This window comes from Amphiura filiformis, chromosome 1, assembly GCF_039555335.1.
Source record: "Amphiura filiformis chromosome 1, Afil_fr2py, whole genome shotgun sequence".
NCBI lineage: Eukaryota > Metazoa > Echinodermata > Ophiuroidea > Amphilepidida > Amphiuridae > Amphiura > Amphiura filiformis.
Genome location: NC_092628.1, coordinates 22,040,209 through 22,065,716, shown reverse-complemented (window position 1 = coordinate 22,065,716; position 25,508 = coordinate 22,040,209). Strand labels below are relative to the sequence as shown.

The window sequence follows — 25,508 nt, the reverse complement described above, 5'->3', positions numbered from 1 at the left end:
AGAGAACTAGAATCACACCAAATTATATTGCTTTAAATCGTAGGTAAGCCATTACCTACGATTGTGTTTAATGAACAATTTTTAAACACATTTTATTGTCGAATATTCAACGAAGGTGTGGCATTATTATTGATGCTCTATCCATTTGCCGCACGACGATAAAGTTCTTGGTACAGGAACTCTTTCATACGCTATCCTTACAACAACGGTTCTAAGCAGAACCTAAAATGGTTCTTAAGCTCTCCTGTATTGTAGAATGGTTTTATGAAGAACCAAAAGGGTCTGGAAAAACCCAAAAGAGCCATTTTATGTCTTTAAAAAGTTCTGAAAAAGTAGAAAGAACAATTTTGTGGTTCTTTCAATTTCCAGGAATCTTTGCTCTCGAAGGTTTTACATACAAGAAAGCCAAGAATCGTTTTTTCTAAGAGAAAATAACTGTAAAAAAAAGTAAAACAGAATGTTCTACCTTTAATAATTTTGTACAAAGCATTAGCCAAACGATGGATGGATGATCACAGTCCTAGACGCATTATCAGTGATAATGTTCATGTAAGGTGAAATATATTGCTGCACATTTAATTTGCTGCACGACGCTAAAGCTTTCAAACCCTTTACACGCGCGATTTGGATTTCTGCTGACTTAAAGTCTAAAATATTCTATAAATCTGTCAAAATGTCAGAATGGTAAAGTTTCGTGTCTACATTGTTGTTATGTGAAAACAAATTCAAGTGCGTTAACAATCATGCCAAGTATTGGTTCAGTCGTTTTTGTGATCGGTCTGTGAAAGTTAGTCTCGAAGGTCTTGGTATCTATATTGTACTTCATCTTTAATGGAAAAATAAAATGTTTGCCAAATTAACTTTTTTATGACCGGATGTGTAGCACAGACGACGGGTCCCAGAAAATAACTTTAAACATTGGAATTTTTTATTGCATATTGATAATTATAATCGATTAATATTTAAAACTGGTATCGAGGTTTTTGAGATGTGTATGAATATTAAAAATTTGATTAATATATGTGACCGTCCACCGCAAAACCAGCCGTAAAGTCGGCAAATTGTATTCTGAGTTACAATGTAAAATGTGCATGAAAGTCATATTCATAGGTACCTCAAGTTGGTGCTTCATATATCTCATTTTGCTAGTGTCAGTCAAACACCTTATAAACCAATCAATAATCCTATTGTTGAAGAAGATAATAAGCTTTTACCTATGTCTATAGAATTCTTAAATAGCTCTACTCTTTGTTTGGTTTGGCTAAATCCTGTGGTGGTTTATAGAGCATTGTATTTTGTCTAGGTATATAAATTATAACCAACAATTAACAATGAGAGGACATTCCTGAACAACGTTGACTTGGGGATGATTCGAAATGACCGCCAATTATGACTGTTTGATATTTATTGCCAGCAATGGGGAAAAGAAACGCATATCGATATAGAACTGAAATGAGGTACAATTTTGTTGAAGGAGCAAAGTTCAACAAACCATAACCCCACTTCTGGATATCGTATGAAGTCAAAATAAAAAAATACCATTTTAAAGCTGATGGTGTGTATTTTCTATAAACAAGAAATAAAACAAAACTGACCGGGTTTGTGGTGGACGGTCACATAACATATTTAAAACTTTTTTGTCTGGTTGCAGCCTTCAGAATATTATATTATATTATATTATATTATATTATATTATATTATATTATATTATATATTATGTTATATTATATTATATTATTTTATATATTATATTATATTATATTATATTATATTATATTATATTATATTATATTATATTATATTATATTATATTATAATATATTATATTATATTATATTATATTATATCAAGAATTGGCAAAAACAGTCTTGAATCCGAAGAAGCTGCATTAAAGAAATGGAGTACTACTACAGACTCAAGCAGTCCAATGAGAGATCAAGATTACGTCATGCCCCTACCGTACCCGGCTGTTCAAGTTCTTTATCTTACCATGCTGACAGAACAGGGGCCAGTGTTGCTGACAAAGCAGATGATTATGTTTTTATCTTCCTGGAAAGATGGAGGAGTGGAAAGGATATGAGATGAGGAGGAGAGGATAAGACAGCAACAACATAAAATAACGACATAAATAAAGCGTAACCATGTTAACTTTACGAAATTAAGTAAAATAACACATCATACCATAACGTAACTACATCGGTACAGATTTTTTTTAAACACCTTTAAAATGACACAACATCTCACTTGCTGCAATTCTTTTTATGTTTGCCGATATGGTTCGATTTTAGTATTATCAACATGAGTATCGATGCAATTCTGAGAAATGCAGCAATGAAGTCGCTCAAATATACAGCACTAGTAATGTGAAATTATTGTAACAAAACTACGAAGGAGGTGTGGTCTTGTAAACCTAGTAGTCTTCTATATTAAACGTCATATACCTTTATTTGGTACAGCTGGGCCTCTATCCATTGATACCAAAATAGATACAAACATTCCCCATTTAATGTTGATATGACGTCATAATGTGAGCGGACCCTCTCAAAAGTGGTGAATTCTAGTTATGTAATGTATAGGTAAAATTGATATTCTGCAAAAAATTCTACGAAATGGCGATTTTCACAGGATTTTTTTTTTAATATGAAAGGTAATGACTACTTCAGCCTATAAACAAAGCAACAGTTGAGATCTCGTGATATCTCTTGGAATAATTTTACAAGAACAAAATGAAAATCACGGAGTTTACTGTAGTGCTGGTGTAAAATTTATATCACTGTATTAAGGTTGGTCTTAACCCTGGAATTATGGAAACTTTCGGGCTTCATAACTGCTAAATTATTGGTCTAAAGAATATAAAAGTATACATTTTAGAATGGAAATGACTTGATGAATTCATCTGTGAGGTCCAATTTGGGCCAAAATGCTCATTTTGGAGAAAATCACAAAAACAGGTTTTTATTAATTTTAAAAACTAGATAAAAATATCTAGGGACTGTTTTTTATTTTTTGAAATTTGACCAACTTTGATAAATTCGCATCAAAAATGGTCAAAAAATGCAAAATTAAAAAAAAATCATAAAAAAGCCTGATTTTCGCCCAAATTTCAAATATTTTTGGTGAAGTTGGTCAAAATTCAAAAAAATGAAAAAACAGTCCCTAGATATTTTTATCTAGTTTTTAAAAATTAATAAAAAAAATTTGGCCAAACAATTTTTTTGTTACGTTGCGCGAAAAAAAATGAGCATTTTAGCCCAAATTGGACCTCACAGATGAATTTATCAAGTCATTTCTATTCTAAAAATGTATACTTTTATATTCTTTAGACTAATAATTTAGTGATGAGGCCCGAAAGTTTCCATAATTCCAGGGTTCAGACCACCCTTAATGAGCACAAAGGATGGATCTACGATTAGCTTAAGTCTTTTGGGTGTAAACACACTGCGGGTTTTTTCAGCTGGATGAAAAACCTTAGGGAGGTTGGTACTAGGTTGTACTATGTTAAATAATCTTCCATGATATTCAGTTATTGGTATCTCATCCAAACACACTATGAACTCAGTTTTCAAATATTAATGGCATGTATCTTTTAATAAAGGATTTACTCTCAAATATAGGTATGCAGACATGTTCCGGGGTTAAAGAACAGGTCGCAAATTATATAACATAACTATACACTAACATAATGTAACATTTATTTACTATAATTATTACATAGCGTCAATCTATTGATATCATTATAGCTCAACGATCGTCCAATTATTATATAATGATCCTTCACATTTGTAATCATGTAATACCCATGTATAACCATTATTAATATGATACAATATCTTGACCTTCAAAATCTATACTGGTATAAATGTCCATAATGTATACTAGATTTATATCACGCCCAACCATCATTAAAAAATACTATTGATATGATAATAATAATAGAGATGTATATATGGTCGAATCCAACCAAAAGTGTCCACGGGCCAAAAATAAAAGTCCGAAATAAAAATGTCTCCACATTTTTTCCTTTTGCCCATTGATTGATGACATATTGGCCTTATAGGAACCAAAAGTGCCATTACTAATCTTGAAAAATAATTCCAGGACGTGTGATAGTAAATATGACATCAAAACCCAATGTTACCTGCGAATACCACTAGGATGCTTTCACTATCGCAATATTAATCAACCTAAAACAAATGGAATATTCCCATTAACGCTTTTTTCGTGTTATGTAGACCACAGGGTGTTAGGAAAATGCTAGCTCAACCAGAAAATATTTGTTTTTATTTTTATAACGCGATCAATATGATCTTAGTCAATTTATGCTAGTTTATTTTTGAAAATGAAGTTTAGGTCAGTTTCTGTATTTTATTTATCAAATGAGTATGAATCAATTTACACATTGTATAAGAACGAGTAGGATATATGTTTTCAAGAATATTAGGAATTATACGCATACACCTAACGCTTTATACAATGAAAAGGTGAAGAAACCCGGGTATTCGTAGGTAACATGAGCGATTTAACAATATCTATATTGAGTTTAGAGGTTTAAATTTTGCTATTATGGTAATGAATTAATAAAATGGTAGTTTTAGATCTCTTTCAGATGGTACGTCCAAATGAATAAATGCTATTACCTTAGATCAAAAATTTTTTGATGCTTTTAGCAAGATTTTGACCACTTCATTTTGATATACAAGTAGTTAATCAGCAATTTTACATAATAAATAATTGTTGAATGAATCCGTATATGGGTAATAATAGTGTCCTTGGGTACCGCTTAAAGTTTTTGACAATCAATTTCCATTGGTAGGGACACTTCATTACACATGTCATGTATTATGCTGTATTCGTAAGTAACATTTCAGTATTTGTAGGTAGGAATTAGACTTTTGGTGGATATCGCAATCAAAACTTCATTTTATAAAGCACTTTGAATGTAGTATTTTCTTTATGTGCGTTTATTGATACTTTAGACCCTATTACGTATTAATAATGTCGGTTCACAGCGGTTGAAAGAGGATTGAAGTAAGAAACAAAGGCACTAAAGTGACTTTAATTTGCTTAATTGCACACAAATCGCTTAAAACCGTTATTGCAGACTTGTGAAGTCCATCTTGGAGTCAGTTACGTCTTGTGGCCTTTCGTTTGAGGGCAACTACAATTAGCTTTATACCAGGGTCCATCACTGTGTTGTCTAGATCATGAGACAATGAGAACAGTCGTTTTTCCATGGTATTCGTAGGTAACCTTAGCGAAAACGTCAAAAGTTACCTTCGAATAAATCAATTTGGACACAAATTACTCAGAAACCAGAAGGTCGGTAAACATTTAAAATGAAGCATACATGACAGTTGACAAATCCAAGTATTTATCCCCTTCTAATCTTCTTTGAATCTGATTTTTCTTTTAAATGAGCAGACCGTCGTCTATTTCAGTACATATTTTTCAACAATTAAGCCGTATTCACTTTTGCATGGTGGGCATGTATGTGAATTCGCAACTTTCATTGACATATGATTTGATAGCAAACATGCAGGCCTTCGTTATGTACCAATATGGGCATTGGCATGAATGGCGATGTTTCACAATACTGTCATGATGTCAAATTGTATTCGTAGGTAACATTCGGTTACCGAAATTTACCTACGAATACTTGCTTTTATTGTTGACATCTCAGAAATATTTAAACGCAGGCTATTGAAACTTGGTAGAAATAAAGAGTGTATTACCCTGCACCTATTGCTTAACTATTGTTTACTATTCTCTCACTTTGTGGAAATGACACAGCTTTTAACATGTATTCGGAGGTAATGCATATTTTTACCAAACCTACCTTTGTGCCATTTAGAATTTCTGGCAGCTAAACACAATAATAAAGATGTCCGAATGCAATGCATTTCAGTATTGGACATATCAAAGCTTGTATCAATTGCGCATTTATTAGTGATTTCCATTTTTAAAGATATATCTAGTGGTATGAAAAATTGTATTCGTAGGTAATGTAAAAAATACCACTCAAAAATTATCACAAAAATTCATAATTATGTACAAATATGTGAAAAATTGAACAGGCAATCTTTGAATACACACCTTTCAGGAAATCAATTTAGATTTAATGCAATGACTTCTTTTCATAACTGATTTAGATGTTTTTTAAAAATACTTTAAGAAATATTCTCTGTGTCTAAGTTTTTCACATAATTTTGAATTATTATATATTGCGCGAAGCGTATGATCAAGGCGAATAAACACAATACAAAAACGAATGCCAATTGATTAATACTTTTAAGTTATGGCCCTGAACATGCCGTGTACACTTTTGGTTGGATTCGACCATATGTACACACCAATACAAAGGTCATAAATTACATTTATCATGTATTCTAACAGTGGTTATTTCAAGTGCATTTTGCAGAAATAGAAGTTATTATCATTAATTTTATAGTTTTGAATCTGTAGGAGCAATTTATGATTTACTGATGTAGCATATTATTGGTCATAAACAGTTTTTGTTTTAACAAGTTTAACTACATCTGAATACATCTGAGGTCGCTTCAATAATATTTATTGCCCTGGACATTTGTATATCTTGTTTCCTTTGCCATTTGTTAAACTACAAAAAGATTATTATCTATATGATCTTTAATTTTTGATTTATACGTGAGCTTTTTCACTTACCTTTAACATATCGTCATATGTATGAATCTTTGGGTCGTATAACTACTGCAAATCACATTATTGTTGCACTACATTATGATCAGCCTTTTATTTATATTTTCATTACCATTCTTGCTATGCTAAATGTTTATCAATTAAATAATCCTGTTGTAAGGGTTCATGTGATTGGTTTTGGAGATATAGATTAGACCAAAAACAACCTTATCAGTGTAAAATGTGATATGTTGGTCTATATTTGGGGAGTTCGTGTGTACTGATACTTGTATCTACATGTAATTGAATGGCGCTTCATATCAACTCTGCCGTATTCTTCATTTCCCCATTTTTCATATGAAAAAAAAACACCTAATGATAATTGTTTTTGACTTATGCTTCGCTTTAAACTATCCTACAAATTTTAATTTATTAACGATTTCGCTGAGATGACTGTTAGCGCTTTTAAGTAAACAAACGTCTTGATAATTTTAATCACATTTTGTGATACAAAAAATAGCAGTTATCTGTTCTAAATATCAATTTCAAATGCGAAAATTGCAATAAAACTCAATTATGTTGCCTGCAGAGGGTTACATGTTTTTATGTATGTCGGAATCGTTTGTTTTTTAAATCCCTTTTTGAAAACTATTGCATAACATACTCAAAATGCTGGTGAATGCTACGAATCATAGTGGCTACGAATAATAATTATTCCTATAATCATGATAATAGTCTTCCTCTATTTTCTTGACTTCTCTAAGGTTTCTGAAGACTTAAATTATTATTTCGTGCAACAGGTGAACTGTACATCCAGGAAATGGTAGCTCTTTTTGACAATACCGCTTTTATTCTATTTTGATAAAGGAAGGACACTTTCTCTTTACTAATACTCGGTAATCACATAAAACACATCTTTTCAAATATCATAAGAACTTTTTTTACTATCACGAGACACCTACCTACCAATACCTACCTATGGAGTTGATTTCAAGCTTGTTGAAGGATGATGGTAGTCTGGACATTGCTCTGTTTCCCTCCTTTCTCTCGGACTTGACTAATGACGTGCTCTAAAGTTGCTTAATGTCTGCTTTTTACGCCTGACAACTGCTATATGTCGAAGCGTGTCACTATTAAAGTAATTGGTTCAAACGTATGGATTTCAGAAGGACACTGCCTACAATACTGCATTCATAACACCGGAAAGAAGTCATCAATATTAATAACAAGACAACAAAATTTAGAAGTTTTTACAAGGAGGCGCTGATTCTTGAAAACGCACTCTACTACACTGCAATTGTCAAGAAAACGGTAGAGTACTCAACATTAAAGAAATATTCAATTCTGTATGAACCAGCAGTAAAATCTCGATAGTAATTTGAAATTATTTCGCTCTTAAAACGGTAGCTCTGTTTGAAAATATCGCTTTATTCTTTTTTAGCTGGTTAAATACAATATATTTTGATAAAGGATGGACATTTTCTCTTTACTAATACTTGGTAATCACATAAAACACAGGTGTCTTCAAATAGCATTATAAATTCCATTTTTAACTGTCGCGGGACAGATGGCAGTATATATCTGGACATTGCTCTGCTTCCCTACTTTCACTCGGACTTGACTAATGACGTGCTGTAAAGTTGCTTAATGTCTGCCTTTACGTCTTGCAACAGCTATATGTCAAAGCATGTCTGGAGAGCGTATGGAGTTCAGAAGGACACTGCCTACAATACTGCATTTATAACACCGGAAAGGAGTCATCAAAATTAAATAACAAGACACAAAATTTCAGAGGCTTTCAGAGTAGACGCTGATTTTTGAAAAAGCAGTAAAATCTGGATAGTACTTTGAAATGATTTCACTCTTCAAATGGTAGCTCTGTTTGATAATATCGCTTTGTACTATGTAGCTGGTCAAGTACAATATATTTCGATAAGGAAAGACACTTTCTATTAAAAAATAGTTGTCTTCAGCATTACAAATTTTTGACGGTCATGAGACCCGAACCTACCAATACCTACCTAATGGTTTTAATTTCAAGTTTGTTGAAGGATGATGGTAGTCTCTGTCTGGATATCGTTCTGTTTCCATCATTTCTACTGGACTAACCTGACTAATGACGTGCTGTGAAGTTGCTCAATGTCTGACAAATGATGTCTAAACGTATAACTATTAAAGTGATTAGTTCAAACCTATGGAAGTTAGAAAGGACACTGTCTACAATAGACCTTTTTCCCTCTATCCCACAATGCACTATTCCAGGGGGGTATGACGTAGCTCATTAACCTCATAGATCGTGTGCATCCGATGGTCTTTGCCAGGCCTTTGCAATTATTTTGTCTTAATATGGGCATACTGATTCCATATATGCGGATTATCGTAAAGGCCATCGATGTTACTAATTATGCAATTATTGAATACACGAATGATGCAGTTACGGAGCGATGCAGAACATCTGTGTAAGAGATTTATGTTTACGTCTTATTTTCATCTCCGAAAAAAAGTGAAACGGACACCGACAAAATATCACTGCGTGTCCCGTCATTAGTTTTTCACCATTAGGTCTATAAAATGTATACAAAGTTAGGTTTCAATAGCAGGAAACTTTTTTGGGTGAGGTCACCATGTCCACAAGGCATAAAAATGTTGTTTTTGCCCCCGAAAGGTATTAGTGATCACGGCGCCATTATCGTGATTATCGGGGATTCCTTTTTGTGATGAAGGCACCAGCCGAAATGTCCGTATTCAGAATGTAATGAACATAACTCTGTACTCCCCCGGGGAGATGATGTAGTTTGCGACACTCATACCCCCCTGGAATAGTGCATGATGGGAAAGAGGGAAAAAGGTCTATACTGCATTCATGACACCGGAAAGATGTCATCAAAATAAAATAACAAGACAACAAAATTCAGAAGTTTTCAGAAAAGACACTTATTCTTGAAAACGCACTCTTCTACTGCATTTATCAAGAAAACGATAGAGTACTCAACATTAAAGAAATATTCTGTATGAACCAGCTGTAAAATCTCGATAGTCATGAAAGTAATTTGAAATGATTTCGCTCTTAAAACGATAGCTCTTTTTGAGAATATCGCTTTATTCTTTTTTAGCTTGTCAAATACAATATATTTTGATAAAGGACGGACACTTTCTCTTTACTAATACTTGGTAATCACATAAAACACAGGTGTCTGCAAAATCCATTTTTAAATGTCGTGAGACACCTACCTACCAATATCATCCTAATGGAGTTAATTTCAAGCTTGTTGAAGGATGATGGTAGTCCCTGTCTGGACATCGTTCTGTTTCCCTCCTTTCTATCGGACTAACTTGACTAATGTAAAGTTGCTCAATGTCTTCCTTTACGTCTTGCAACTGCTATATGTCGAAGCGTGTCACTATTAAAGTGATTGGTTCAACATATGTATTTCAGAAGGACACTGCCTACAATACTGCATTCATAATATTGCAGAAGACATCATAATTAAATAACACAACAACAGATTTCAAAACCTTGCGGAGGAGGCGCTGATTCTGGAATACACACTCTACTATCAAAATTGTCATGAAAACGGTAGAAGTACTTCAACATTAAAGGAATGTTAACTATATGTGATGCGATCAAGCAAAATCAGTAGGAACTCGTAAATATTGATTTTGAGATATAGCCAAACAAAAGAAATATTTCCTTCTGTTTGCCTTTGTTTTGGAAACTCTTTAATTGCTCATATCTTTGGAACTGGTTGTTCAATTTCAATGGGTTTTCTTCAAAATGTAGCATTGTATAAAATGCTTTTTACTATCCCATAAGAAACTGAAAATTCAATATTTCCGAGTTCCGGCTGATTTTGCTTGATAGCGTCACTTAATATGAATTAGCAGTACAAATATGGATTTGCTTTTCAAATGGTAAAATACTGCTTTATTTTATTATAACTGGTAAAATACAATATGATAAAGGAACGACACTTCTTTTTACTATTACTTGGTAATCACATCCATAAAACATGGTTGATGTCAAATATCATAATAAATTCCATTTTTAACTGTCGTGAAACACGTACCTACCAATACTTAACGAATGGAGTCAATTTCAAGCTTTTTGAAGGATGGTGGTAGTCTGGACATTGCTCTGTTTCCCTCCTTTCTCTCGGACTTGACTAATGACGTGCTGTAAAGTTGCTTAATGTCTGCCTTTACGTCTGACAACTGCTATAATGTCGAAGCGTGTCACTATTAAAGTGATTGGTTCAAACGTATGGATGTTAGAAAAGACACTGTCTGTAATACTGCATTCATGACACCGAAAAGGAGTCATCAAAATTAAATATCAAGAAAAAAATTCAGAGGCTTTCAGAGGAGACGCAGACTCTTGAAAAGCAGTAAAATCTGAATAGTAATTTGAAATGATTTCTCTCTTAAAACGGTAGCTCTGTTTGAAAATATCGCTTTGTACTACAAGGTGTATCAAAATGATTGGTACCCATCAATTTTGATGTTTATTGAAAAGCCTGCCTCTTCCAAATACAACATTGGATACTCTTGAAATGTCCAGAATGTATAGTTTGTGACTTGTTTTACAATTAATCTATATATAAATTATTTAGATCTTATTTTGAATTTTGATGTGTCAGGCTCATCCATTATAAATGAAAACTGATGGGTACCAATCATTTTGATACAGCTTGTATTAAGGTGGTCAAATACAATATATTTTGATCAAGGAAGGACACTTTCTCTTTACTAATACTCGGTAATCACATAAATACAAAGGTGTCTTCAAATAGTATTGCAAATTCCATTTTTGACTGTCGTGAAACACGTACCTACCAATATCACCCTAATGGAGTTAATTTCAAGCTTGTTGAAGGATGATGGTAGTCCCTGTCTGGACATTGCTCTGTTTCTCTCCTTTCTCTCGGACTTGACTAATGTCGTGCTGTATTAAAAAGTTGCTTAATGTCTGCTTTTTACGTCTGAAAACTGTAATATGTCTAAGCATGTCATTGTTGAAGTGATTGGTTTAAACGTATAGATTTCAGAAGGACACTACCTACAATACTGCATTCATGACACCGGAAAATTGTCATCAAAATTAAATAACAAGACAACACATTTCAGAAGCTTTCAGAGGAGACGCTGATTCTTGAACATTGAACAAATGCAGTAAAATCTGAAAAGTAATTTGAAATGATTTCGCTCTTACAACGGTAGCTCTGTTTGATAATATTTTTTTTTTTTTTTTTTTTTTTTTTTTTTTTTTTTTTTTTTTTTTTTTTTTTTTTTTTTTTTTTTTTTTTTTTTTTTTTTTTTTTTTTTTTTTTTTTTTTTTTTTTTTTTTTTTTTTTTTTTTTTTTTTTTTTTTTTTTTTTTTTTTTTTTTTTTTTTTTTTTTTTTTTTTTTTTTTTTTTTTTTTTTTTTTTTTTTTTTTTTTTTTTTTTTTTTTTTTTTTTTTTTTTTTTTTTTTTTTTTTTTTTTTTTTTTTTTTTTTTTTTTTTTTTTTTTTTTTTTTTTTTTTTTTTTTTTTTTTTTTTTTTTTTTTTTTTTTTTTTTTTTTTTTTTTTTTTTTTTTTTTTTTTTTTTTTTTTTTTTTTTTTTTTTTTTTTTTTTTTTTTTTTTTTTTTTTTTTTTTTTTTTTTTTTTTTTTTTTTTTTTTTTTTTTTTTTTTTTTTTTTTTTTTTTTTTTTTTTTTTTTTTTTTTTTTTTTTTTTTTTTTTTTTTTTTTTTTTTTTTTTTTTTTTTTTTTTTTTTTTTTTTTTTTTTTTTTTTTTTTTTTTTTTTTTTTTTTTTTTTTTTTTTTTTTTTTTTTTTTTTTTTTTTTTTTTTTTTTTTTTTTTTTTTTTTTTTTTTTTTTTTTTTTTTTTTTTTTTTTTTTTTTTTTTTTTTTTTTTTTTTTTTTTTTTTTTTTTTTTTTTTTTTTTTTTTTTTTTTTTTTTTTTTTTTTTTTTTTTTTTTTTTTTTTTTTTTTTTTTTTTTTTTTTTTTTTTTTTTTTTTTTTTTTTTTTTTTTTTTTTTTTTTTTTTTTTTTTTTTTTTTTTTTTTTTTTTTTTTTTTTTTTTTTTTTTTTTTTTTTTTTTTTTTTTTTTTTTTTTTTTTTTTTTTTTTTTTTTTTTTTTTTTTTTTTTTTTTTTTTTTTTTTTTTTTTTTTTTTTTTTTTTTTTTCGCTTTATATTATTAAGCTGGACAAATACAAAATATTTTGATAAAGGAAGGATACTTTCTTTTAACTTATACTCGGTAATCACATAAATACAAAGGTGTTTTCAAATAGCATTACAAATTCCATTTATAACTGTCGTGAGATACCAATACCACCCTAATGGAGTTAATTTCAAGCTTGTTGAAGGATGATGGTAGTCTGGACATTGCTCTGTTTCCCTCCTTTCTCTCGGACTTGACTAATGACGTGCTGTAAAGTTGCTTAATGTTTGCCTTTACCATGTTTACGTCTGACAACTGCTATAATGTCGAAGCGTGTCACTATTAAAGTGATTGGTTCAAACGTATGCATGTTAGAAAGGACACTACCTACAATACTGCATTCATGACACCGAAAAGAAGTCATCAAAATTAAATATAAAAAAAAACAAACCTACCAATACTTACCGAATGGAGTCAATTTCAAGCTTGTTGAAGGATGATGGTAGTCCCTGTCTGGACATTGCTTAAAGTGGAAGCCCCGCTTTTGGTTCAAGTTCCTTGGGGAATTAGTCAAGGTTTAAATTTATCTATGTCAATTCTGTTCTGTCTGTCATCAAAGTAGCAGGTGTAAGTCAGTTCTTCTGTGGCGAACTGGCCAAGCGGGGCTTCCTGTTTAATGTCTGCTTTTTACGTCTGACAACTGCTATAATGTCGAAGCGTGTCACTATTAAAGTGATTGGTTTAAACGTATGTATGTTAGAACGGACACTACCTACAATACTGCATTCATGACACCGAAAAGAAGTCATCAAAATTAAATATCCAAAAAAAACACCCTACCAATACTTACCGAATGGAGTCAATTTCAAGCTTGTTGAAGGACGATGGTAGTCCTTGTCTGGACATTGCTCTGTTTCCCTCCTTTCTCTCGGACTTGACTAATGACGTGCTGTGAAGTTGCTCAATATCTGCATTTACGTCTTGCAACTGCTATAGGTCGAAGCGTGTTCCTATTAAAGTGATTGGTTCAAACGTATGGATTACTGAAAGGATACTGCATTCATGACACCAGAAAAAATCATCAAAATAAATAACACAGCAACAGGTTTCAGCTGTACTCTACTATCGCACTTGTCAAGAACGTCGGTAGCAGTACTCTCTATCTCTATTATATAACTATATAAAACCATTAAATTATGTATGAACCAGTGCAGCAGTAAAATCTAAATAGTAAGTTAAAAATTACAAAGTCATCAAAATTAAATAACACAGCAACAGATTTCAGAGGAGGCACTGATTCTGGCAAACGCACTATACTCTCGCAATTGTCAAGAAACGGTAGCAGTCCCCGGTAGCAGTACATTACATAAAGAACATGCAATTATGTATGAACCAGCGGTGAAATCTGAATAGTAATTTGAAATGATTTCGATATTAAATGCATCATTTTATCGACATTAACCTACTTCTGTTCTTTACAACATAGTCTCATTCCCAGGTTTATCATGCATGAATATGAAGGAGCATAATAACCTGGTTGGAGCTGAGACTATTTTCATGATACAAATAACACGACGTGTAATACAACATTCATGAAATAGTACCAATTCCGTGTCACAACTTGCATTAAACAACGTTTCAAATACAAGTAGCATGTTATTATTACAGTCCCTATATCACTGTGTGTTTAATGCTTGGAGCACGGCTATACATAAAAAATTCACTTTGAAAAATGGCGGCTGATAAAACTTGCACAATACCGATCTCAAGAAGTATATTAGCCCGACACTAGGTATGGTGGTACTTATACACATTGTTCTTTTATAAAGAGTCAAAATATAACCACGAAATGTAAAATTTTTTGAATATTTTTACAAATTTGTTGCAATTTTGTAACTGCTGTCTGCACTCTAAAACCCGGTATGCGTGGGGTTATCAGCCTAGGGATATGGGCTTCTACTATACCGCTAGTAGGGATTCTGCACACAACTTGTTTTTGTATAACATACATTGCCTGTTGCACGTTTCAGATGATGGTTCTCGATGGTTAAAAGGATCATTTTGTATTGTATTTCGGTCAAGTGGCTGAGTGAGTTTCTAATGGATATTTCTTCAAATACATTACGTAGTTGATGTTTTTACCTCAGTGTATTGTTTTTGTGAATTCAATTGAATGAGAATGATTGAACAGGATGCTGAAGTGTTAATAAAATACGGTATCTAGATTATTTATGCTCAAAGGTTGGAGTGTAGATTCATGTATAATATTCTGTTTTAGGAAAGTGTGGATGTCAGCAAGAGAAAAAAATCCAGCGACTACATCTGACATGACAATCAATCAAGATTTATTGAACATTTCAATTAATGTTTTGCGCGCGTAGATGTAACAAAATCGGCGGGTTCAGAATAATTTTCCCAACAAATTTATACAATGATATCATATTTAAGAAGCACTGTGTCAATACTGAACATGTTTTTGGTTATTTAAGACCATTCGTCGTACGTTTTTCAAAATGGCCATTATATATTTTCAATTTGTAAGGGTTTTGTCCTCTTCTTGTTCTTTTTGTTGTTGTTCCAGACACTCCGTTCGTGTAGAATACAATCCTCGATGCCTGGATGCTGAGAACATTATACCTTTTAGCGAATGTCTAATTATTTCTCATTTTTCATTTGTGAATTGATTTTAAAATGGTTTAAAATCAAAAATACATTACTTGAGAGTCATTTTTTGCAATAAGGTCAGCATTGCTATCAGTTATTGAAATTGTTCATTTTTCAAAAATAGTGAAATACTTATCCAAGATATATTATTTAGAATAATAAACAACATTTCCATATTTATGTTTGGTTCAATACAAATATAGCGTAATATGCATATCGTGTCTGATTTTGATATCACGTTTTGTTTGCTTTTTACTTACTGTTTTGTAGCATGTATATATATATATGTGGGTGAACGTTTATACAAATTGTATGCATTTACCTAGACCATGCGTAATTTTAAATATTTTGTGTTTACTGAAGATAAAAGATATTCTTTACGTCCATTGCTCTTGAGCTTTAGTGTTTTGCTAGTTTGTATGAATTTGGGTTTTTTGAAATGCCTATCTTAATTATGTTGATCAGAAACCCCAATTAAAACATATTGGGCTATTTCAGTTTAAATCAGCACATCCCTTATGGTAGACATGACTTATAATCTTCCACACAATGTCAAATGTGGTTACCCGACTCCAGTTTAAGCTTCAACCCCTTTTTTTGGTAGATAATGGTCATGTCTTCCATAGGGGGATGTATGGAATTAAACTAGAATAACCCTTATAAGAGGAGACACTGGTTCTGGAAAACGCACTTTACTAACATAATTGTATAGGTGTGTATAAGGTAGGAAACAAGATAAGAAGTTATGTTCTCCTTCAATACACTCTGATGAATACATGTTCTTATTCAATCTTTAAATTATGATATCATTTTTGTTCACTAGCAGTTCAGGTGACAACAATCAGCGTAGAAACTCTGAACAGGAAAGCGCACCTTTTGGATTGTGTTTACTCGGATCCGTGAATACAGGTGATATAATTTGACACCTTTTATTCCGCCTACAAGTCAAGAAAAAGAATCATGAAGGATAAGGGAAAAGGTCTGTTGGGGATATTTTCTAGATCTAAAGAGTTTCTATGATGTTGAAAGTATAACGAACACTAGTATCGCTTCAGTGGTCCTTGAAAAAAGGTTTACAAACTCTTCTCATTTAGTGATGTCGTATATTTTTAACCACCTAGAGAGATCTATTGAACGCCGTAATGTCCAATCGCCATGATGATGGCATTGATGATATTATTATATCACGTATGAGCTATTCAACATTTTGAATTGAGGTTCTTTGCTATATATCTCCATATAAAGAAACCCACTCCGTGATTGCAGCCGTACATTAGACATTACAAATGATGAAAGGTTTCCTATTGTCTTGGTCTCTGTACGCACTATATTTTGTATCTCTATGCTATATCTTCTTTTTCCAGTCGTTTAATTTGTTCTCTGAGGCCACAACGACAGTTGAGTCTATACACCTGGTCTATACATTGGTTGTTTTAGAGGTCATACATGTAGTACTTGTCGCTCGTTTTTACTACTAAACACGTCGTAGTGTTTTAAATGCTGCAAGTCATTTGCTCTTGCCAAATGCGTAATCATTATAACGAAATATAATTGACCCGCTATTCAGTGTTGTGTTACATTGCTAAACTATGTACCTATATCCCTGGTGTATTAGCTATAGAGACATAGAAATTACCCTTCTGCTACAAGTTTAAGTAGTGGTCTTCAATTACGGAGTAACCTACGAGATTTGGAATGAATTGTGTCTGGTAGGGGGATGTCAATATAGAGTGGGCTATTCAAGTTGAAATCCATATATATGGACATTACCTTAATCTCGCACACAGGAAGTGTAAATTTCAAATGGAGCCACCCATTCAGGTAACCCCCAACTGAAATTCAAGATTTTGACCATCATGTATAAGCACACTGTTAGAGCTCTATTCCAACAAGCTTCTATGAAGGTCTATAGCATTATACCTCCACTACCACACACGCACCCCCACACACATAATATATTTCTATTAAGATCACGGATAGTATTATGTTTAATATACATTGTTTATTTATTTATATTTTTTAATTTAGATAATCAACTGCATAACGTCACAAACTGCGTAACAAAGGTGGGCGCTATCACTCCTCACTAAAGTGTTCAATAATAGCACTTTAGGTGGCCATGTACAGTGCTTACCCACGCAGAAATTTTTATGTCAAATATATATCAAAAGTATATCAAAAATATGTTAAATGGCATGTTGATACAAATTTGATATATCAAAACTATGTCAAATAGATTTTGACATATATTTGATTGTATCAAATATGTGTCAAAAAAATTGAAGTATGTCAAAACTATGTCAAATTTAACTTAGATTCTCAAATGAAAAGTATGAGGGTCAAATTTGTGTCAAAATTGTGTCAAATCTGTGTCAAATTTGACTTTAAAAATTTTTTGTATGTCAAATTTGTGTCAAAATTTACTTAGTCATTTTCCTGATAATTTCAGTGTGTCAAAATTATGTCAAATCCAACTCAGAAAATTTTTTGTATGTCAAATTGGTGTCAAATTTTACTTAGTCATTTTCATGATAATTTCATTGTGTCAAATTTGTGTCAAATTTTACTTAGCCATTTTGTTGATAATTTCATTGTGTCAAAATTGTGTCAAATCCAACTTATACATTTTACTGACCAAATGCATGTACATTGTAAAATGAAACATTGTTTTATCTTTTTTTAGCATCATTGAATTTTTAGAATCAAACATCATGATCAGTAGAGAATATGAATTTAATGACCGCATAGAATATTCACTGTTTATCATGGTTTATTGAAACTACATATCAATTATCAAGACATCAGATCAAGATCTGACATGATATAAGGCTTTGTATAATGTGAAAAGAAACTGAACAAAAAGGTGTTGTTCAACAATGTTTTAATATAAAATAATTCACTGACGTTTCGTACAAAACGTCAGTGAATTATTTTATATTAAAACATCGTTGAACAACACCTTTTTGTTCAGTTTCTTTTCACTTTTACCATGCGATGTAACGTGGGATTCTTATGTTTTTTTGTATAAATTAAATTATGTGACCCAGTGTGTGCTCAATGCTTCTGGTGTGTCCAGGCCGGGGGGCACTCAACTCAACTCAATACTAGGCCCCTCTTTTGAAGTTGACTATACCCGATGACTCCTTTTTTCAAAAAGTCATACCCCTCTTTTTAGGTGCGGCTACCAAATGACCCCTTTTTTAGTTGCGACTACCCAATGACCCCCTTTTTCTAGAATGGTATCACTAAAATGCCACAACATAATGCAGCAACTTTCAAATTCTCTTATTTCAGCAAATTTGTATTGAAATTTGGAAAATTTTGAACAAGAAATAGGATTTTGCTCCATTTTTGAGGCAGCCAGATCAAAGTAATTACGATTTTTGGTCATTGCAATTTTGTCCCAGTATTTCGAGCCAGATGGAGCAAACTTGTTCCCCTTCCTCCTGTCCCCGGTCAGTATGCTTCTGGTGTGTCCAGGCCGGGGGCACTCAACTTTAGAAGTGACAGTATTATGTGCCTGTCAATAGGCCCTTCTTTTGAAGTCTACTATACCCGATGACCCCTTTTTTTTTGAAAAAGTCATACCCGATGACCCCTCTTTTTGACTACCCAATGACCCCCTTTTTCTAGAATGGTATCACCAAAATGCCACAAAGTAATGCAGCAACTTTCAAATTCTCATATTTCAGCAAATTTGTATTGAAATTTGGAAAATTTTGAACAAGAAATAGAATTTTGCTCAATTTTTTCAACATTTTCTACCCAATAACCCCTTATTTGATATCTATACCCAATGACCCCTGCCCCCAATATTTTGTACCGATAGGCCCCTACTTCGTGATGCCAGTAGGCACATACCTTCACTTATAAAGTTTCCCCCCGTCAGGCAGGGACCGTGTAGGGACCAGCTCCAGGAAGTCTCATGAATTAAGTTGCTTTGAGGCATCATCGGAAGAGCTGGCCGGGCCTACTCATTATGATTTGCATAATTCTTAAAGATGGAATCAGGGCCGTAGCAAGCAGGGCGGCCGGGGATGCCATGGCCGCCCCACTTTTTGAGAAATTTGTTATGTTTTTCTTTATATCTTTATTTCAATATTGGCGTATATTTGTATTTTGACCGCCCCACATTTTTCAACCTTGCTGCGGCCCTGGATGGAATTACTAGTTTATAGCTATAAGCTCGAGATGAAAAACGCAGACTCAATTGTTTGAACTAAGGGGTGAAGCGTGCAAAAACGTTTATAGTAAGTGTCAGGAAAGGGAGCGGAACATGGACAAAATTTTGCGCTCTTCATGATAAATATTTTAATTAACTCCTATTTCTGGTGTAAATAAATTATGACCCCCTCCCATTTTGGCATAAACATTATGACCCCCCCAGTATTTTCACGACCCCACCCCCATTCGGGAAAAATGACAGCCCCTATTACTAACAGGGCATTAATGCACTGGGCTAATGCAGCTAACCATTAAACCAAGGGAATTTCTTGTTTCGGTGCTCCTACATAAAGGAGGAACTTCCTATCAGAAGAAGAAAAAGAAAATGGCAGCTTGTGGTGGTGGATTTGAATTTTAACGGTTCAATTTTCGTTTTAAAAGCTTAAAGCCAGTCTGTCATGCCAACGGAGGAATGCATCAATATCATCTAACATTATATACAATGTGTGATTCGGTGGACAGGCTTGAGCTATTATGTAGTAGATAAAGGGTGAGAAACAGACCATTATCAGAAATAATGGGCGTGTTGTTCATGACTGGTGAGATGTTAGTTGGTTTGAGGTTGAGACCCCGATAGGGGTTCGAAACCTCAAACCAACTAACATTGAGCCAGTCATGAACAACACACCCATTATTTCTGGTAATGGTCTGTTTTGAACTCGTTTATCTTACATATACAACGAGCAAAATTAAATTGTTTGCATCAAAATATGTATATATAATTGTTTAAAAATAAGTTTAATGCCAAACTGTACTTTCTTGAATTAAAAACACTAACACCTCAGACGCCAGCATTATCAAATCAGTAATAGTTATTGATCTCAATTTACATTTGTATTTGAAGTGGTTTGGTAGGTTTTTAATCCGCTGGAGTGTATTCACCCCGTGACCGTTGTTATTCAAATGATTAGTGAATAATGCAAAGAGTTGTCAACGTTTGATCTAGGGTTTCAACACCATGAAATTTATATTTTAGAAAAATGTAAGTAACCAGATATTTGAAACACCAGTAACGTGTGTGCAATGGTGCTCCCCATTATGGGTAGGTCACAGTAAGGCTTTGCACTCCCAGCCTCTTGACTTGTAATGAGTACCGCAGGTTAGTTGCGAAGCTCCCCTGGTCGGGTAGTATCCCGGGGGTTCTTGCCTAGTAGCTAATTAGCATGGACCGTTGAGCGTTTTTGGGTTGGGCAAGGATAAAGACAGATTCCCTTCTAGAAACTAATGGCAAGTTTATATACATGTACTGAGTATACATTCAACGAAACGGTTACTTTTCATTTATGAGTTTTACCTCGTTATGCTAATTAAATTTTAATTTGCATAAATTTAACTATCTTTATTAATTGAGCACCAGTGGTGTTCTATAAAATAGTATTGTTAATGTTATACGGACTGCAGTAGCCCTCTATAATTTTCTCTTGCCATGTAACATTTGCATTTAAATTGAGCTGCAAATGCATTTGTTTTCTAAGTCTACCTGAGACTAGTAACGAACTCAGATTCTACATGTATGTTGTGATCCTTTCCATAGTGTTTCTAGAATGTCCATGGTATTCCTTTTGTTTAGCTCGCAGCCCGAGACCGTTATCTTGAGCTATTGTGTTGATAATGGTCTCTGGGCAGCTAGCCACCTCCATTACTCTAGGTAATGGTGTGGGCAGCGAACCTTAAACAAAAGAAATACAATGGATAATCTGTGAATAGAAAAGGGCTAGACGTATATAGTATAGTAAACGAATCTTATGACTGCAGTGTGACGTGAATCATGAATGCATCAGCATGGTGGGACAGTCAATGGAGTAAGATTTTAGTTTTGGCTGTTCATGCTGCTACTGAGTACCAATCAATTTAAGACTAAACTGCATCATCGCATGCTGTATGTACTGGATAAAGCACATGGTAAGTATACAGTCAACATTTTTGAAAATTAAAAAATGTATTTTAAGCTTACCTATACTTCTACTACACATGACTACAGTACATCACTACATGTATCACTGTAGTCTGTACCAGTTAGGGTGCATCAAGTGCCCCTCATTTCAACCATATTTTTTGCTCCTAGTGTCAAACTGTACAATTTAACTAGAAAATCGTCCCCTCCAAATTTAAATTCAATCGGAGGTCGGGAAGGGGGTCCACGTGAGCTTAAAGTTCGGACAGAGGCAACCGGCAGCTAAAGTCCGGCCGGCAGCTATTGTATTATGTATACAGTTATACACACACATTAATAGCTGCCTTTAGTGACAGTTTTTATAGTACTTCAAATCTCAGACAATACTCAATAAAATGCAAATCCATTTGAACTAATCACAAAGGCAGCTATTTTCAGACATATTTGACGTTATAATAATAGCTGCCATGTGCATGTTTCTCTATTTACAGCCGTTTCTGCATGGAAAATGGGTCCATCGCGCACTACAAGCTTGAAGTTTGTGCATGGTAGGTGTTTTTAACTTAATGACAAATAAATCGGGCAGCTATTTAGTTTTCATTACGTTATACTGCACATCACTGTGGCTGCCTTATGAATAACAATGTAATAAATGTACTTTTACCATTGCTTTTTATTTATCAGTCCATATATGAATAATATGATACAAGTTTGGTAAATTAGGTAGTATCATTCAGTTTACGCTTTCTCAGGTTAGGGTGGTGCAATAATTATGTGTACCGGGGGTGAATTCTCAAAATGGTCTGCCAAAAATCGCTTGCCCCCCCCTTTGGCCGTGCCAAAAACCTTGCCCCCCCTTTCGACGTGCCAAAAACCTTTGCCCCCCCTTTTGACGTGCCAAAAATCTTTGCCCCCCCCCCCTTACACATACAAGATTTTGGGGAACCCGAATTTAAAACCTTAAATTGTCTTAACATGTAATGTTTTCCTACGCCTTTTAGGGCGTAATATAGAAACGGTGCCCAAAATATCTGTGCCAAAAATTGCTTGCCCCCCTGCGACCTGCCAAAAATCGCTTGACCCCCCCTTTCGACCTGCCAAAAAATGCTTGCCCCCCCCCCCTTTTGGCCTGTCAAAAAATCTTTGCTCCCCCCGTATAAGTACATTTATTACATTGTTATTCATTGAAGTATTACGGTACGGTAACGTACGCACCGTACATATTTATGCAGGTTTCCTTGAAAAATCTTTTCTTTTAATTTTCTATACCCGTGCTGTATGTATTGTATTTTTGGACCAGGGGCTGCATGAGTATAGCAAATGTGTTAACTAAGGTTTGCCTATCATACCTTTAATAGAAATAGTTACGGTACTTGAGAACTAGGCATGCTTGAGAGCTTCGAAAATGTATTTTGGGTCAATCTGGGAGAAAAAATCCCAGGTAATGGATTCTTCCCTGATGGATTCTAATTTCTAAAAAAGTAATGTGGAAATACCTGCCCAACCATATACTCTTGATGATCCTGAATTTCTTGATGACACCAAATATTTTTTCAGTTGTTTCAGAAAACTACCAAATGTGTAAGCTTATTTAATTTGTAACTTTATGTACAATTTGCTTTCAGATCCTGCTGAAAAGGGATCCGAATGCGGCAGGAATAGCAACTCATCAATGGCAACTCATCAAGAAGAAAATTCTGTACATATCAGTCATGCAAAATGAGGATTTCAGAATTCAGATTTTACGAAAAGAAAAAAAAAAAAAAAGAACCTGCTAATTTTGACTCGGACTGTTAAAGATCATGCAGATCTGGATCATGCACATAAAACTTAACTTTAAAGACCATTTTCTGATTCATGATTTCAAATGGATCCGTCAAAACTTCGCATTGTGGCGACTAATTATGTGTCGTACTAATTATTGTTTAGAATACATGAGTGGCAAACTTAAGACTATTTTTCTCACTATTTGGCCCCAAAAAAAGTCAGATTGCTCTTTCCGACCGATCAACAACTTTATGTGAAATAATCTGTATTAAGGTCACATGTGTTTGTTTTTACATACCGTATTTGAATTTTCATTTGGTATTAAATTACTCGCAAAATATTTTACAGGTCAAGCTACAAGTTTAAAAATATTGGTTGAGAGGTAGTCGGGTAAATAGTATATCAATAAATATTGGGCGTAAAGCATCCAATTCTGTCATTAAATATGTTTTCATCAATATTTTCAGTGATTTTTGGTTTTCATTGGGCAAAACTTAAGCTTAATGGAAAATTAAGCCCTCCCTGCCCTCACCTTTGTGGTGCAGCCATGTGATCACATTCTGGCATACTTTTGACATAACCAAGAACTATGTCAAATATGTATCAAATTTATTTTGACACAAATTTGACATATCAAAAGTATGTCAAATATGATCCTGTTTGACACAATTTTGAACAAATCTGAATATTTGATGGCATTTTTTTGCCCTCAAGTGGGATTTCCAATAACTTGGCACTGACTGGAAGCTGTGCATGCACCTGGGCAACAGGGTAGAAAAGGATTCCCTGTGCTGGCTCACCTCAACGGCAGCTCCACCACTGCATTCACATCTACATCTACATCTAAAGAAATACAGGACCAATTGGTATCGACGTCCAGATTCTGGTGGCATCACAAATGTCTAAAAACAACTCAACTGAGGGTGCATAATCCAAGGGTGCGCATAAAAACAGTGGCTGGTGCAGAGTGGCTTAGTTTGATGAGGCTGGGGTTGAATCCACTGGCTCGCCTGTGTACAGCTGAGCTGAGTGAGTCTGTATGTAGCTCCAGACCTTGGTGTTGAACGATTTGGTTGATGTTGACTCATGAATGATGGATGCAAGAAGTATGTTCCACTGGGTGATGGTACGGGGGTAGAAGCTATACTTGTGAGTCATGGTTCTGGCACCGTGGTTGATGTATTGGTTTGGTCTTTGGCTACGGGTTTCAAATATTATCACAATTTGATACAATTTTAACATAACCAAGTACTATGTCAAATATGTATCAAATATATTTTGACACATATTTGACATATCAAAAGTATGTCAAATATGATCCTGTTTGACATAATTTTGACACAAAATAATATTTGACATGATTTTGACACAAATGTGATTTGACACACTTTTGACATAGAACTATGTCAAAAATATATCAAATTTTTTAATACAAATTTGACATATATGTCAAATTTATGTCAAATTTGTGTCAAATAAATGTCCCAATTCTTATCGTTTTTGTTTGACATGATTTTGACATATGTCAAAATTGTGTCAAATTTCGGTCAGGGGGATAGTACTTTAGTAGAGAAACTGAATGACATACCACAATGCACCATCGCAGTCAGGATCAACTCCAGGGGATCAACTGTTGGCTTTGGTTAGTCTCTATTCAGTGTTGTGTATTAGAACATTTTATTGCTGTGTTTCTCAGAATTCGCATTGGTAGTTTTTTGGTACTATATATCTAGACAACGTCTGATAAAATGAATACAATGATCTGTGCAGTTGCAGATCCCCATTTGAATCAATGTGTAACTCGTAAAAAAGAGCGGGGTAAGATGAGCCATTCTGAAGAGATAAGGTTAGATCCCTAAACTGAATGTTAAAGTAAAACTTTGGAGTGCTGACTTAGTAACATAATAGATGGGCCAATTATTAAACGGTTGATTCACAGGAAAAGTTAAGACATGGTAAAGTTGCAGAACTTACCTTCCTCGCGGGGTAAGTTGAGCCAATGGAGCAGGTTAGTTGAGCTAGTATATGAAGTACATTAAAAGGAAAAACGCCCCAAAGTACCATTTATTTATATTTCTGTTTATTTTCATTTTTCAAATAAACTTTTGGTTGGTTCATGTTTATGTAAACTCAATCTTTAATTATTAGTAATTTTCATCAG

The 25,508-nt window shown here is 33.4% G+C and overlaps 1 long non-coding RNA gene across 1 annotated transcript; it reads left to right on the top strand.

Annotated features, from left to right (window-relative positions):
* Nucleotides 1–21,415: 21,415 nt before the first annotated feature.
* LOC140165784 (uncharacterized) lies at nucleotides 21,416–23,326 on the top strand. The gene is made up of 3 exons (XR_011860765.1): nucleotides 21,416–21,588; nucleotides 22,072–22,128; nucleotides 23,206–23,326. It is a non-coding gene; the product is annotated as an uncharacterized lncRNA (long non-coding RNA).
* Nucleotides 23,327–25,508: the final 2,182 nt, after the last annotated feature.